We start from the raw sequence: 12973 nt of genomic DNA, 5'->3' as shown, positions 1-12973 counted from the left end.
ATCAGTGTAATTTCTGATATACTAGATGCCCTTTAGAAATCGATTTTGAAACACTGCCAATTCAGGACACAAAAAAAATGAAATACGGTTTTTTACTATCAAGTCATCGAGTTATTTTCAAATATCACTTTTCACTGACGAAATAGTGATAAAAGTAAAGAGAAAAACCTTTTTCTTTTTTTTTCAAGTTGTGCTCGAATATGTTTGACATAAACATCTAGTCGTACTCAACTTACCTAGTAAAAGGATTTAAGTCGTAAATCGAGTAAAAAAAATATAAAAGTGGGCTTCGCAATCGAAGCGTCTTTGTTATTAGGCGTAACTGAAGAGTCTCATTCGTATATATATTGTTTTTAATTTTGCGCAAAGTTAATCGAAGCCTATCAGCTCTAGTCATCTCAAATTAAGCAGCGAAAAATATAGAGAGAGCAGCTAGAAGTTTCCGCTCATCAGAAACTCCTGGGCTTCTTTTTCACAGAGGAATAGTTGGATTGAGGGTAATATAACAACGACTCCATTGCTGATAGGCCGAGCTTGTTTGGTGTGACGGGGTTCGAAATCCCCCCACCCTGGGATTTCTAGTCGAGTGCCTTATCCACCCAGAAATACTGGGTCTAGTCGCATGTTGGAATTTATATTAAACTTATATAGTATTGAGTCATTTACAGACTTAACTAGTTATGATAATACATGTTTGTACATGTTACTGAAATTATTATATTTCAGGTTAATGATGTAAACGTCACACTTTTGCACTCGTAAAGAAAACTGCACGATAGTATAGTTTTCGATTCCTCTTCAATAAAGCTAAAATTACAACAATTCTAAAGGGAATACTGGGTTTCGAAGAGGTCTATTGCACGCAAGATATCTCACTCTCTGACTGATTGACACTCTTTACTCTTTTATCTAAGTCTCAACGTGTTTTATTAGAATAATAATGTGCAATTCTCGAACAGTATCAACACTCGAAGAGACCCTAGTTCATCGTACGTCCGTATGTTGAGTTCCGATGAAATGAAGTGAGGAGAACGTCCTAAAAGTGTATTAGAATGGTAATGTTTCACGTTATCGAATACCGTTCGGTATTGAGTTTGTTTAGTCCTATTTAAGTCGAAAGATAAAAAGTGACCTCTCTGGTACATTTCCGCATCTAGAACGAAATTTCGGATTTTAGCGTCATAAGACTCCAATGCTGACACTGTGGAATTGTTTTGAAATCTAATGCGCAAACTTCAACATAGACATTATTATTTCACAGTACTATAGTTTAGTCTTTTAAAAGTGCTTTTCGTATTTGAATCAATCCTGTTCTTTCCAAAGACTTTAAGAGAAAAGCAGTAAATTCTTGATGGTGCAAGTTATAGCATGTTCCATCCTCATTGAGGTTTATCAGCGTTCTCAAAATAAGTAACTCGTCGTCCGCGACAGGATTCGAACCTGCAGTCTTCTGATCCGAAGTCAGACGCCTTATCCATTAGGCCACGCGGACTTTTCGAGTTGTATTTCCTATTAGGTGTATTCGAATATTATCACATTAACAGGTAACGCTTTTTTCATTTTCCTTTTTCTTCCGACTATTTATTTTTCCAAAAACGGCTAACGAGACCAGGATTTTAGCACTTTAATATCCACAGATAGTACTTCTTCTACTCTTAGTTTAATAGTGCACACAATACAACATTTCGAAGTAGGGTGGCAAATCAAAACTTCTTCCAAAATATCTTCCTTGTCCTCTCATAATTACAAAGGTTTCGTACAAAATTGCGATATCATGACGTAAAACAAAAACGAACAATAACAAATCCTCACGTTGGCTCGACGTCATGGGTGATCTGTTACAATGCTAAAAATATGCTTTCGATTCTCCTTCTGGATAGAGCATATACTGCCCATTCCGCTTAACAACACAAACACATATCAACAACTAACTAAGGTATCAGTGTAATTTCTGATATACTAGATGCCCTTTAGAAATCGATTTTGAAACACTGCCAATTCAGGACACAAAAAAAATGAAATACGGTTTTTACTATCAAGTCATCGAGTTATTTTCAAATATCACTTTTCACTGACGAAATAGTGATAAAAGTAAAGAGAAAAACCTTTTTTTTTTTTTCAAGTTGTGCTCGAATATGTTTGACATAAACATCTAGTCGTACTCAACTTACCTAGTAAAAGGATTTAAGTCGTAAATCGAGTAAAAAAAATATAAAAGTGGGCTTCGCAATCGAAGCGTCTTTGTTATTAGGCGTAACTGAAGAGTCTCATTCGTATATATATTTTTTTTAATTTTGCGCAAAGTTAATCGAAGCCTATCAGCTCTAGTCATCTCAAATTAAGCAGCGAAAAATATAGAGAGAGCAGCTAGAAGTTTCCGCTCATCAGAAACTCCTGGGCTTCTTTTTCACAGAGGAATAGTTGGATTGAGGGTAATATAACAACGACTCCATTGCTGATAGGCCGAGCTTGTTTGGTGTGACGGGGTTCGAAATCCCCCACCCTGGGATTTCTAGTCGAGTGCCTTATCCACCCAGAAATACTGGGTCTAGTCGCATGTTGGAATTTATATTAAACTTATATAGTATTGAGTCATTTACAGACTTAACTAGTTATGATAATACATGTTTGTACATGTTACTGAAATTATTATATTTCAGGTTAATGATGTAAACGTCACACTTTTGCACTCGTAAAGAAAACTGCACGATAGTATAGTTTTCGATTCCTCTTCAATAAAGCTAAAATTACAACAATTCTAAAGGGAATACTGGGTTTCGAAGAGGTCTATTGCACGCAAGATATCTCACTCTCTGACTGATTGACACTCTTTACTCTTTTATCTAAGTCTCAACGTGTTTTATTAGAATAATAATGTGCAATTCTCGAACAGTATCAACACTCGAAGAGACCCTAGTTCATCGTACGTCCGTATGTTGAGTTCCGATGAAATGAAGTGAGGAGAACGTCCTAAAAGTGTATTAGAATGGTAATGTTTCACGTTATCGAATACCGTTCGGTATTGAGTTTGTTTAGTCCTATTTAAGTCGAAAGATAAAAAGTGACCTCTCTGGTACATTTCCGCATCTAGAACGAAATTTCGGATTTTAGCGTCATAAGACTCCAATGCTGACACTGTGGAATTGTTTTGAAATCTAATGCGCAAACTTCAACATAGACATTATTATTTCACAGTACTATAGTTTAGTCTTTTAAAAGTGCTTTTCGTATTTGAATCAATCCTGTTCTTTCCAAAGACTTTAAGAGAAAAGCAGTAAATTCTTGATGGTGCAAGTTATAGCATATTCCATCCTCATTGAGGTTTATCAGCGTTCTCAAAATAAGTAACTCGTCGTCCGCGACAGGATTCGAACCTGCAGTCTTCTGATCCGAAGTCAGACGCCTTATCCATTAGGCCACGCGGACTTTTCGAGTTGTATTTCCTATTAGGTGTATTCGAATATTATCACATTAACAGGTAACGCTTTTTTCATTTTCCTTTTTCTTCCGACTATTTATTTTTCCAAAAACGGCTAACGAGACCAGGATTTTAGCACTTTAATATCCACAGATAGTACTTCTTCTACTCTTAGTTTAATAGTGCACACAATACAACATTTGGAAGTAGGAGTGGCAAATCAAAAACTTCTTCCAAAATATCTTCCTTGTCCTCTCATAATTACAAAGGTTTCGTACAAAATTGCGATATCATGACGTAAAACAAAAACGAACAATAACAAATCCTCACGTTGGCTCGACGTCATGGGTGATCTGTTACAATGCTAAAAATATGCTTTCGATTCTCCTTCTGGATAGAGCATATACTGCCCATTCCGCTTAACAACACAAACACATATCAACAACTAACTAAGGTATCAGTGTAATTTCTGATATACTAGATGCCCTTTAGAAATCGATTTTGAAACACTGCCAATTCAGGACACAAAAAAAATGAAATACGGTTTTTACTATCAAGTCATCGAGTTATTTTCAAATATCACTTTTCACTGACGAAATAGTGATAAAAGTAAAGAGAAAAACCTTTTTCTTTTTTTTTCAAGTTGTGCTCGAATATGTTTGACATAAACATCTAGTCGTACTCAACTTACCTAGTAAAAGGATTTAAGTCGTAAATCGAGTAAAAAAAATATAAAAGTGGGCTTCGCAATCGAAGCGTCTTTGTTATTAGGCGTAACTGAAGAGTCTCATTCGTATATATATTTTTTTAATTTTGCGCAAAGTTAATCGAAGCCTATCAGCTCTAGTCATCTCAAATTAAGCAGCGAAAATATAGAGAGAGCAGCTAGAAGTTTCCGCTCATCAGAAACTCCTGGGCTTCTTTTTCACAGAGGAATAGTTGGATTGAGGGTAATATAACAACGACTCCATTGCTGATAGGCCGAGCTTGTTTGGTGTGACGGGGTTCGAAATCCCCCACCCTGGGATTTCTAGTCGAGTGCCTTATCCACCCAGAAATACTGGGTCTAGTCGCATGTTGGAATTTATATTAAACTTATATAGTATTGAGTCATTTACAGACTTAACTAGTTATGATAATACATGTTTGTACATGTTACTGAAATTATTATATTTCAGGTTAATGATGTAAACGTCACACTTTTGCACTCGTAAAGAAAACTGCACGATAGTATAGTTTTCGATTCCTCTTCAATAAAGCTAAAATTACAACAATTCTAAAGGGAATACTGGGTTTCGAAGAGGTCTATTGCACACAAGATATCTCACTCTCTGACTGATTGACACTCTTTACTCTTTTATCTAAGTCTCAACGTGTTTTATTAGAATAATAATGTGCAATTCTCGAACAGTATCAACACTCGAAGAGACCCTAGTTCATCGTACGTCCGTATGTTGAGTTCCGATGAAATGAAGTGAGGAGAACGTCCTAAAAGTGTATTAGAATGGTAATGTTTCACGTTATCGAATACCGTTCGGTATTGAGTTTGTTTAGTCCTATTTAAGTCGAAAGATAAAAAGTGACCTCTCTGGTACATTTCCGCATCTAGAACGAAATTTCGGATTTTAGCGTCATAAGACTCCAATGCTGACACTGTGGAATTGTTTTGAAATCTAATGCGCAAACTTCAACATAGACATTATTATTTCACAGTACTATAGTTTAGTCTTTTAAAAGTGCTTTTCGTATTTGAATCAATCCTGTTCTTTCCAAAGACTTTAAGAGAAAAGCAGTAAATTCTTGATGGTGCAAGTTATAGCATATTCCATCCTCATTGAGGTTTATCAGCGTTCTCAAAATAAGTAACTCGTCGTCCGCGACAGGATTCGAACCTGCAGTCTTCTGATCCGAAGTCAGACGCCTTATCCATTAGGCCACGCGGACTTTTCGAGTTGTATTTCCTATTAGGTGTATTCGAATATTATCACATTAACAGGTAACGCTTTTTTCATTTTCCTTTTTCTTCCGACTATTTATTTTTCCAAAAAACGGCTAACGAGACCAGGATTTTAGCACTTTAATATCCACAGATAGTACTTCTTCTACTCTTAGTTTAATAGTGCACACAATACAACATTTCGAAGTAGGAGTGGCAAATCAAAAACTTCTTCCAAAATATCTTCCTTGTCCTCTCATAATTACAAAGGTTTCGTACAAAATTGCGATATGATGACGTAAAACAAAAACGAACAATAACAAATCCTCACGTTGGCTCGACGTCATGGGTGATCTGTTACAATGCTAAAAATATGCTTTCGATTCTCCTTCTGGATAGAGCATATACTGCCCATTCCGCTTAACAACACAAACACATATCAACAACTAACTAAGGTATCAGTGTAATTTCTGATATACTAGATGCCCTTTAGAAATCGATTTTGAAACACTGCCAATTCAGGACACAAAAAAAATGAAATACGGTTTTTACTATCAAGTCATCGAGTTATTTTCAAATATCACTTTTCACTGACGAAATAGTGATAAAAGTAAAGAGAAAAACCTTTTTCTTTTTTTTTCAAGTTGTGCTCGAATATGTTTGACATAAACATCTAGTCGTACTCAACTTACCTAGTAAAAGGATTTAAGTCGTAAATCGAGTAAAAAAAATATAAAAGTGGGCTTCGCAATCGAAGCGTCTTTGTTATTAGGCGTAACTGAAGAGTCTCATTCGTATATATATTGTTTTTAATTTTGCGCAAAGTTAATCGAAGCCTATCAGCTCTAGTCATCTCAAATTAAGCAGCGAAAAATATAGAGAGAGCAGCTAGAAGTTTCCGCTCATCAGAAACTCCTGGGCTTCTTTTTCACAGAGGAATAGTTGGATTGAGGGTAATATAACAACGACTCCATTGCTGATAGGCCGAGCTTGTTTGGTGTGACGGGGTTCGAAATCCCCCACCCTGGGATTTCTAGTCGAGTGCCTTATCCACCCAGAAATACTGGGTCTAGTCGCATGTTGGAATTTATATTAAACTTATATAGTATTGAGTCATTTACAGACTTAACTAGTTATGATAATACATGTTTGTACATGTTACTGAAATTATTATATTTCAGGTTAATGATGTAAACGTCACACTTTTGCACTCGTAAAGAAAACTGCACGATAGTATAGTTTTCGATTCCTCTTCAATAAAGCTAAAATTACAACAATTCTAAAGGGAATACTGGGTTTCGAAGAGGTCTATTGCACACAAGATATCTCACTCTCTGACTGATTGACACTCTTTACTCTTTTATCTAAGTCTCAACGTGTTTTATTAGAATAATAATGTGCAATTCTCGAACAGTATCAACACTCGAAGAGACCCTAGTTCATCGTACGTCCGTATGTTGAGTTCCGATGAAATGAAGTGAGGAGAACGTCCTAAAAGTGTATTAGAATGGTAATGTTTCACGTTATCGAATACCGTTCGGTATTGAGTTTGTTTAGTCCTATTTAAGTCGAAAGATAAAAAGTGACCTCTCTGGTACATTTCCGCATCTAGAACGAAATTTCGGATTTTAGCGTCATAAGACTCCAATGCTGACACTGTGGAATTGTTTTGAAATCTAATGCGCAAACTTCAACATAGACATTATTATTTCACAGTACTATAGTTTAGTCTTTTAAAAGTGCTTTTCGTATTTGAATCCAATCCTGTTCTTTCCAAAGACTTTAAGAAAAAAGCAGTAAATTCTTGATGGTGCTAGTTATAGCATATTCCATCCTAATTGAGGTTTATCAGCGTTCTCAAAATAAGTAACTCGTCGTCCGCGACAGGATTCGAACCTGCAGTCTTCTGATCCGAAGTCAGACGCCTTATCCATTAGGCCACGCGAACTTTTCGAGTTGTATTTCCTATTAGGTGTATTCGAATATTATCACATTAACAGGTAACGCTTTTTTCATTTTCCTTTTTCTTCCGACTATTTATTTTTCCAAAAACGGCTAACGAGACCAGGATTTTAGCACTTTAATATCCACAGATAGTACTTCTTCTACTCTTAGTTTAATAGTGCACACAATACAACATTTCGAAGTAGGAGTGGCAAATCAAAAACTTCTTCCAAAATATCTTCCTTGTCCTCTCATAATTACAAAGGTTTCGTACAAAATTGCGATATGATGACGTAAAACAAAAACGAACAATAACAAATCCTCACGTTGGCTCGACGTCATGGGTGATCTGTTACAATGCTAAAAATATGCTTTCGATTCTCCTTCTGGATAGAGCATATACTGCCCATTCCGCTTAACAACACAAACACATATCAACAACTAACTAAGGTATCAGTGTAATTTCTGATATACTAGATGCCCTTTAGAAATCGATTTTGAAACACTGCCAATTCAGGACACAAAAAAAATGAAATACGGTTTTTACTATCAAGTCATCGAGTTATTTTCAAATATCACTTTTCACTGACGAAATAGTGATAAAAGTAAAGAGAAAAACCTTTTTCTTTTTTTTTCAAGTTGTGCTCGAATATGTTTGACATAAACATCTAGTCGTACTCAACTTACCTAGTAAAAGGATTTAAGTCGTAAATCGAGTAAAAAAAAATATAAAAGTGGGCTTCGCAATCGAAGCGTCTTTGTTATTAGGCGTAACTGAAGAGTCTCATTCGTATATATATTGTTTTTAATTTTGCGCAAAGTTAATCGAAGCCTATCAGCTCTAGTCATCTCAAATTAAGCAGCGAAAAATATAGAGAGAGCAGCTAGAAGTTTCCGCTCATCAGAAACTCCTGGGCTTCTTTTTCACAGAGGAATAGTTGGATTGAGGGTAATATAACAACGACTCCATTGCTGATAGGCCGAGCTTGTTTGGTGTGACGGGGTTCGAAATCCCCCACCCTGGGATTTCTAGTCGAGTGCCTTATCCACCCAGAAATACTGGGTCTAGTCGCATGTTGGAATTTATATTAAACTTATATAGTATTGAGTCATTTACAGACTTAACTAGTTATGATAATACATGTTTGTACATGTTACTGAAATTATTATATTTCAGGTTAATGATGTAAACGTCACACTTTTGCACTCGTAAAGAAAACTGCACGATAGTATAGTTTTCGATTCCTCTTCAATAAAGCTAAAATTACAACAATTCTAAAGGGAATACTGGGTTTCGAAGAGGTCTATTGCACGCAAGATATCTCACTCTCTGACTGATTGACACTCTTTACTCTTTTATCTAAGTCTCAACGTGTTTTATTAGAATAATAATGTGCAATTCTCGAACAGTATCAACACTCGAAGAGACCCTAGTTCATCGTACGTCCGTATGTTGAGTTCCGATGAAATGAAGTGAGGAGAACGTCCTAAAAGTGTATTAGAATGGTAATGTTTCACGTTATCGAATACCGTTCGGTATTGAGTTTGTTTAGTCCTATTTAAGTCGAAAGATAAAAAGTGACCTCTCTGGTACATTTCCGCATCTAGAACGAAATTTCGGATTTTAGCGTCATAAGACTCCAATGCTGACACTGTGGAATTGTTTTGAAATCTAATGCGCAAACTTCAACATAGACATTATTATTTCACAGTACTATAGTTTAGTCTTTTAAAAGTGCTTTTCGTATTTGAATCCAATCCTGTTCTTTCCAAAGACTTTAAGAGAAAAGCAGTAAATTCTTGATGGTGCTAGTTATAGCATATTCCATCCTCATTGAGGTTTATCAGCGTTCTCAAAATAAGTAACTCGTCGTCCGCGACAGGATTCGAACCTGCAGTCTTCTGATCCGAAGTCAGACGCCTTATCCATTAGGCCACGCGGACTTTTCGAATTGTATTTCCTATTAGGTGTATTCGAATATTATCACATTAACAGGTAACGCTTTTTTCATTTTCCTTTTCTTCCGACTATTTATTTTTCCAAAAACGGCTAACGAGACCAGGATTTTAGCACTTTAATATCCACAGATAGTACTTCTTCTACTCTTAGTTTAATAGTGCACACAATACAACATTTGGAAGTAGGAGTGGCAAATCAAAAACTTCTTCCAAAATATCTTCCTTGTCCTCTCATAATTACAAAGGTTTCGTACAAAATTGCGATATCATGACGTAAAACAAAAACGAACAATAACAAATCCTCACGTTGGCTCGACGTCATGGGTGATCTGTTACAATGCTAAAAATATGCTTTCGATTCTCCTTCTGGATAGAGCATATACTGCCCATTCCGCTTAACAACACAAACACATATCAACAACTAACTAAGGTATCAGTGTAATTTCTGATATACTAGATGCCCTTTAGAAATCGATTTTGAAACACTGCCAATTCAGGACACAAAAAAAATGAAATACGGTTTTTACTATCAAGTCATCGAGTTATTTTCAAATATCACTTTTCACTGACGAAATAGTGATAAAAGTAAAGAGAAAAACCTTTTTTTTTTTTTCAAGTTGTGCTCGAATATGTTTGACATAAACATCTAGTCGTACTCAACTTACCTAGTAAAAGGATTTAAGTCGTAAATCGAGTAAAAAAAATATAAAAGTGGGCTTCGCAATCGAAGCGTCTTTGTTATTAGGCGTAACTGAAGAGTCTCATTCGTATATATATTTTTTTTAATTTTGCGCAAAGTTAATCGAAGCCTATCAGCTCTAGTCATCTCAAATTAAGCAGCGAAAAATATAGAGAGAGCAGCTAGAAGTTTCCGCTCATCAGAAACTCCTGGGCTTCTTTTTCACAGAGGAATAGTTGGATTGAGGGTAATATAACAACGACTCCATTGCTGATAGGCCGAGCTTGTTTGGTGTGACGGGGTTCGAAATCCCCCACCCTGGGATTTCTAGTCGAGTGCCTTATCCACCCAGAAATACTGGGTCTAGTCGCATGTTGGAATTTATATTAAACTTATATAGTATTGAGTCATTTACAGACTTAACTAGTTATGATAATACATGTTTGTACATGTTACTGAAATTATTATATTTCAGGTTAATGATGTAAACGTCACACTTTTGCACTCGTAAAGAAAACTGCACGATAGTATAGTTTTCGATTCCTCTTCAATAAAGCTAAAATTACAACAATTCTAAAGGGAATACTGGGTTTCGAAGAGGTCTATTGCACACAAGAGATCTCACTCTCTGACTGATTGACACTCTTTACTCTTTTATCTAAGTCTCAACGTGTTTTATTAGAATAATAATGTGCAATTCTCGAACAGTATCAACACTCGAAGAGACCCTAGTTCATCGTACGTCCGTATGTTGAGTTCCGATGAAATGAAGTGAGGAGAACGTCCTAAAAGTGTATTAGAATGGTAATGTTTCACGTTATCGAATACCGTTCGGTATTGAGTTTGTTTAGTCCTATTTAAGTCGAAAGATAAAAAGTGACCTCTCTGGTACATTTCCGCATCTAGAACGAAATTTCGGATTTTAGCGTCATAAGACTCAATGCTGACACTGTGGAATTGTTTTGAAATCTAATGCGCAAACTTCAACATAGACATTATTATTTCACAGTACTATAGTTTAGTCTTTTAAAAGTGCTTTTCGTATTTGAATCCAATCCTGTTCTTTCCAAAGACTTTAAGAGAAAAGCAGTAAATTCTTGATGGTGCAAGTTATAGCATATTCCATCCTCATTGAGGTTTATCAGCGTTCTCAAAATAAGTAACTCGTCGTCCGCGACAGGATTCGAACCTGCAGTCTTCTGATCCGAAGTCAGACGCCTTATCCATTAGGCCACGCGGACTTTTCGAGTTGTATTTCCTATTAGGTGTATTCGAATATTATCACATTAACAGGTAACGCTTTTTTCATTTTCCTTTTTCTTCCGACTATTTATTTTTCCAAAAACGGCTAACGAGACCAGGATTTTAGCACTTTAATATCCACAGATAGTACTTCTTCTACTCTTAGTTTAATAGTGCACACAATACAACATTTGGAAGTAGGAGTGGCAAATCAAAAACTTCTTCCAAAATATCTTCCTTGTCCTCTCATAATTACAAAGGTTTCGTACAAAATTGCGATATCATGACGTAAAACAAAAACGAACAATAACAAATCCTCACGTTGGCTCGACGTCATGGGTGATCTGTTACAATGCTAAAAATATGCTTTCGATTCTCCTTCTGGATAGAGCATATACTGCCCATTCCGCTTAACAACACAAACACATATCAACAACTAACTAAGGTATCAGTGTAATTTCTGATATACTAGATGCCCTTTAGAAATCGATTTTGAAACACTGCCAATTCAGGACACAAAAAAAATGAAATACGGTTTTTACTATCAAGTCATCGAGTTATTTTCAAATATCACTTTTCACTGACGAAATAGTGATAAAAGTAAAGAGAAAAACCTTTTTTTTTTTTTTCAAGTTGTGCTCGAATATGTTTGACATAAACATCTAGTCGTACTCAACTTACCTAGTAAAGGATTTAAGTCGTAAATCGAGTAAAAAATATATAAAAATGGGCTTCGCAATCGAAGCGTCTATGTTATTAGGCGTAACTCAAGAGTCTCATTCGTATATATATTTTTTTAATTTTGCGCAAAGTTAATCGAAGCCTATCAGCTCTAGTCATCTCAAATTAAGCAGCGAAAAATATAGAGAGAGCAGCTAGAAGTTTCCGCTCATCAGAAACTCCTGGGCTTCTTTTTCACAGAGGAATAGTTGGATTGAGGGTAATATAACAACGACTCCATTGCTGATAGGCCGAGCTTGTTTGGTGTGACGGGGTTCGAAATCCCCCACCCTGGGATTTCTAGTCGAGTGCCTTATCCACCCAGAAATACTGGGTCTAGTCGCATGTTGGAATTTATATTAAACTTATATAGTATTGAGTCATTTACAGACTTAACTAGTTATGATAATACATGTTTGTACATGTTACTGAAATTATTATATTTCAGGTTAATGATGTAAACGTCACACTTTTGCACTCGTAAAGAAAACTGCACGATAGTATAGTTTTCGATTCCTCTTCAATAAAGCTAAAATTACAACAATTCTAAAGGGAATACTGGGTTTCGAAGAGGTCTATTGCACGCAAGATATCTCACTCTCTGACTGATTGACACTCTTTACTCTTTTATCTAAGTCTCAACGTGTTTTATTAGAATAATAATGTGCAATTCTCGAACAGTATCAACACTCGAAGAGACCCTAGTTCATCGTACGTCCGTATGTTGAGTTCCGATGAAATGAAGTGAGGAGAACGTCCTAAAAGTGTATTAGAATGGTAATGTTTCACGTTATCGAATACCGTTCGGTATTGAGTTTGTTTAGTCCTATTTAAGTCGAAAGATAAAAAGTGACCTCTCTGGTACATTTCCGCATCTAGAACGAAATTTCGGATTTTAGCGTCATAAGACTCCAATGCTGACACTGTGGAATTGTTTTGAAATCTAATGCGCAAACTTCAACATAGACATTATTATTTCACAGTACTATAGTTTAGTCTTTTAAAAGTGCTTTTCGTATTTGAATCCAATCCTGTTCTTTCCAAAGACTTTAAGAGAAAAGCAGTAAATTCTTGA

The 12973-nt window shown here is 35.8% G+C and overlaps 6 non-coding genes across 6 annotated transcripts; all 6 read right to left on the bottom strand.

The window, feature by feature from the left end:
• Positions 1 to 1419: 1419 nt before the first annotated feature.
• Positions 1420 to 1492, bottom strand: TRNAR-UCG (transfer RNA arginine (anticodon UCG)). Its single transcript has one exon. It is a non-coding gene; the product is annotated as a tRNA-Arg (tRNA).
• A 1861-nt stretch (positions 1493 to 3353) lies between these two features.
• On the bottom strand, positions 3354 to 3426 carry TRNAR-UCG (transfer RNA arginine (anticodon UCG)). Its single transcript has one exon. It is a non-coding gene; the product is annotated as a tRNA-Arg (tRNA).
• Positions 3427 to 5289: 1863 nt separating this feature from the next.
• On the bottom strand, positions 5290 to 5362 carry TRNAR-UCG (transfer RNA arginine (anticodon UCG)). Its single transcript has one exon. It is a non-coding gene; the product is annotated as a tRNA-Arg (tRNA).
• Positions 5363 to 7229: 1867 nt separating this feature from the next.
• Positions 7230 to 7302, bottom strand: TRNAR-UCG (transfer RNA arginine (anticodon UCG)). The gene has a single exon. It is a non-coding gene; the product is annotated as a tRNA-Arg (tRNA).
• A 1867-nt stretch (positions 7303 to 9169) lies between these two features.
• TRNAR-UCG (transfer RNA arginine (anticodon UCG)) lies at positions 9170 to 9242 on the bottom strand. The gene has a single exon. It is a non-coding gene; the product is annotated as a tRNA-Arg (tRNA).
• Positions 9243 to 11104: 1862 nt separating this feature from the next.
• On the bottom strand, positions 11105 to 11177 carry TRNAR-UCG (transfer RNA arginine (anticodon UCG)). Its single transcript has one exon. It is a non-coding gene; the product is annotated as a tRNA-Arg (tRNA).
• Between the last annotated feature and the right edge of the window lie 1796 nt (positions 11178 to 12973).

Source organism: Tachypleus tridentatus, chromosome 3, assembly GCF_004210375.1.
Source record: "Tachypleus tridentatus isolate NWPU-2018 chromosome 3, ASM421037v1, whole genome shotgun sequence".
In the NCBI taxonomy this organism is placed as follows: Eukaryota; Metazoa; Arthropoda; class Merostomata; order Xiphosura; family Limulidae; genus Tachypleus; species Tachypleus tridentatus.
The sequence above is the reverse complement of the archived record's forward strand: the minus strand, read 5'-3'. Positions and strand labels throughout refer to the sequence as shown.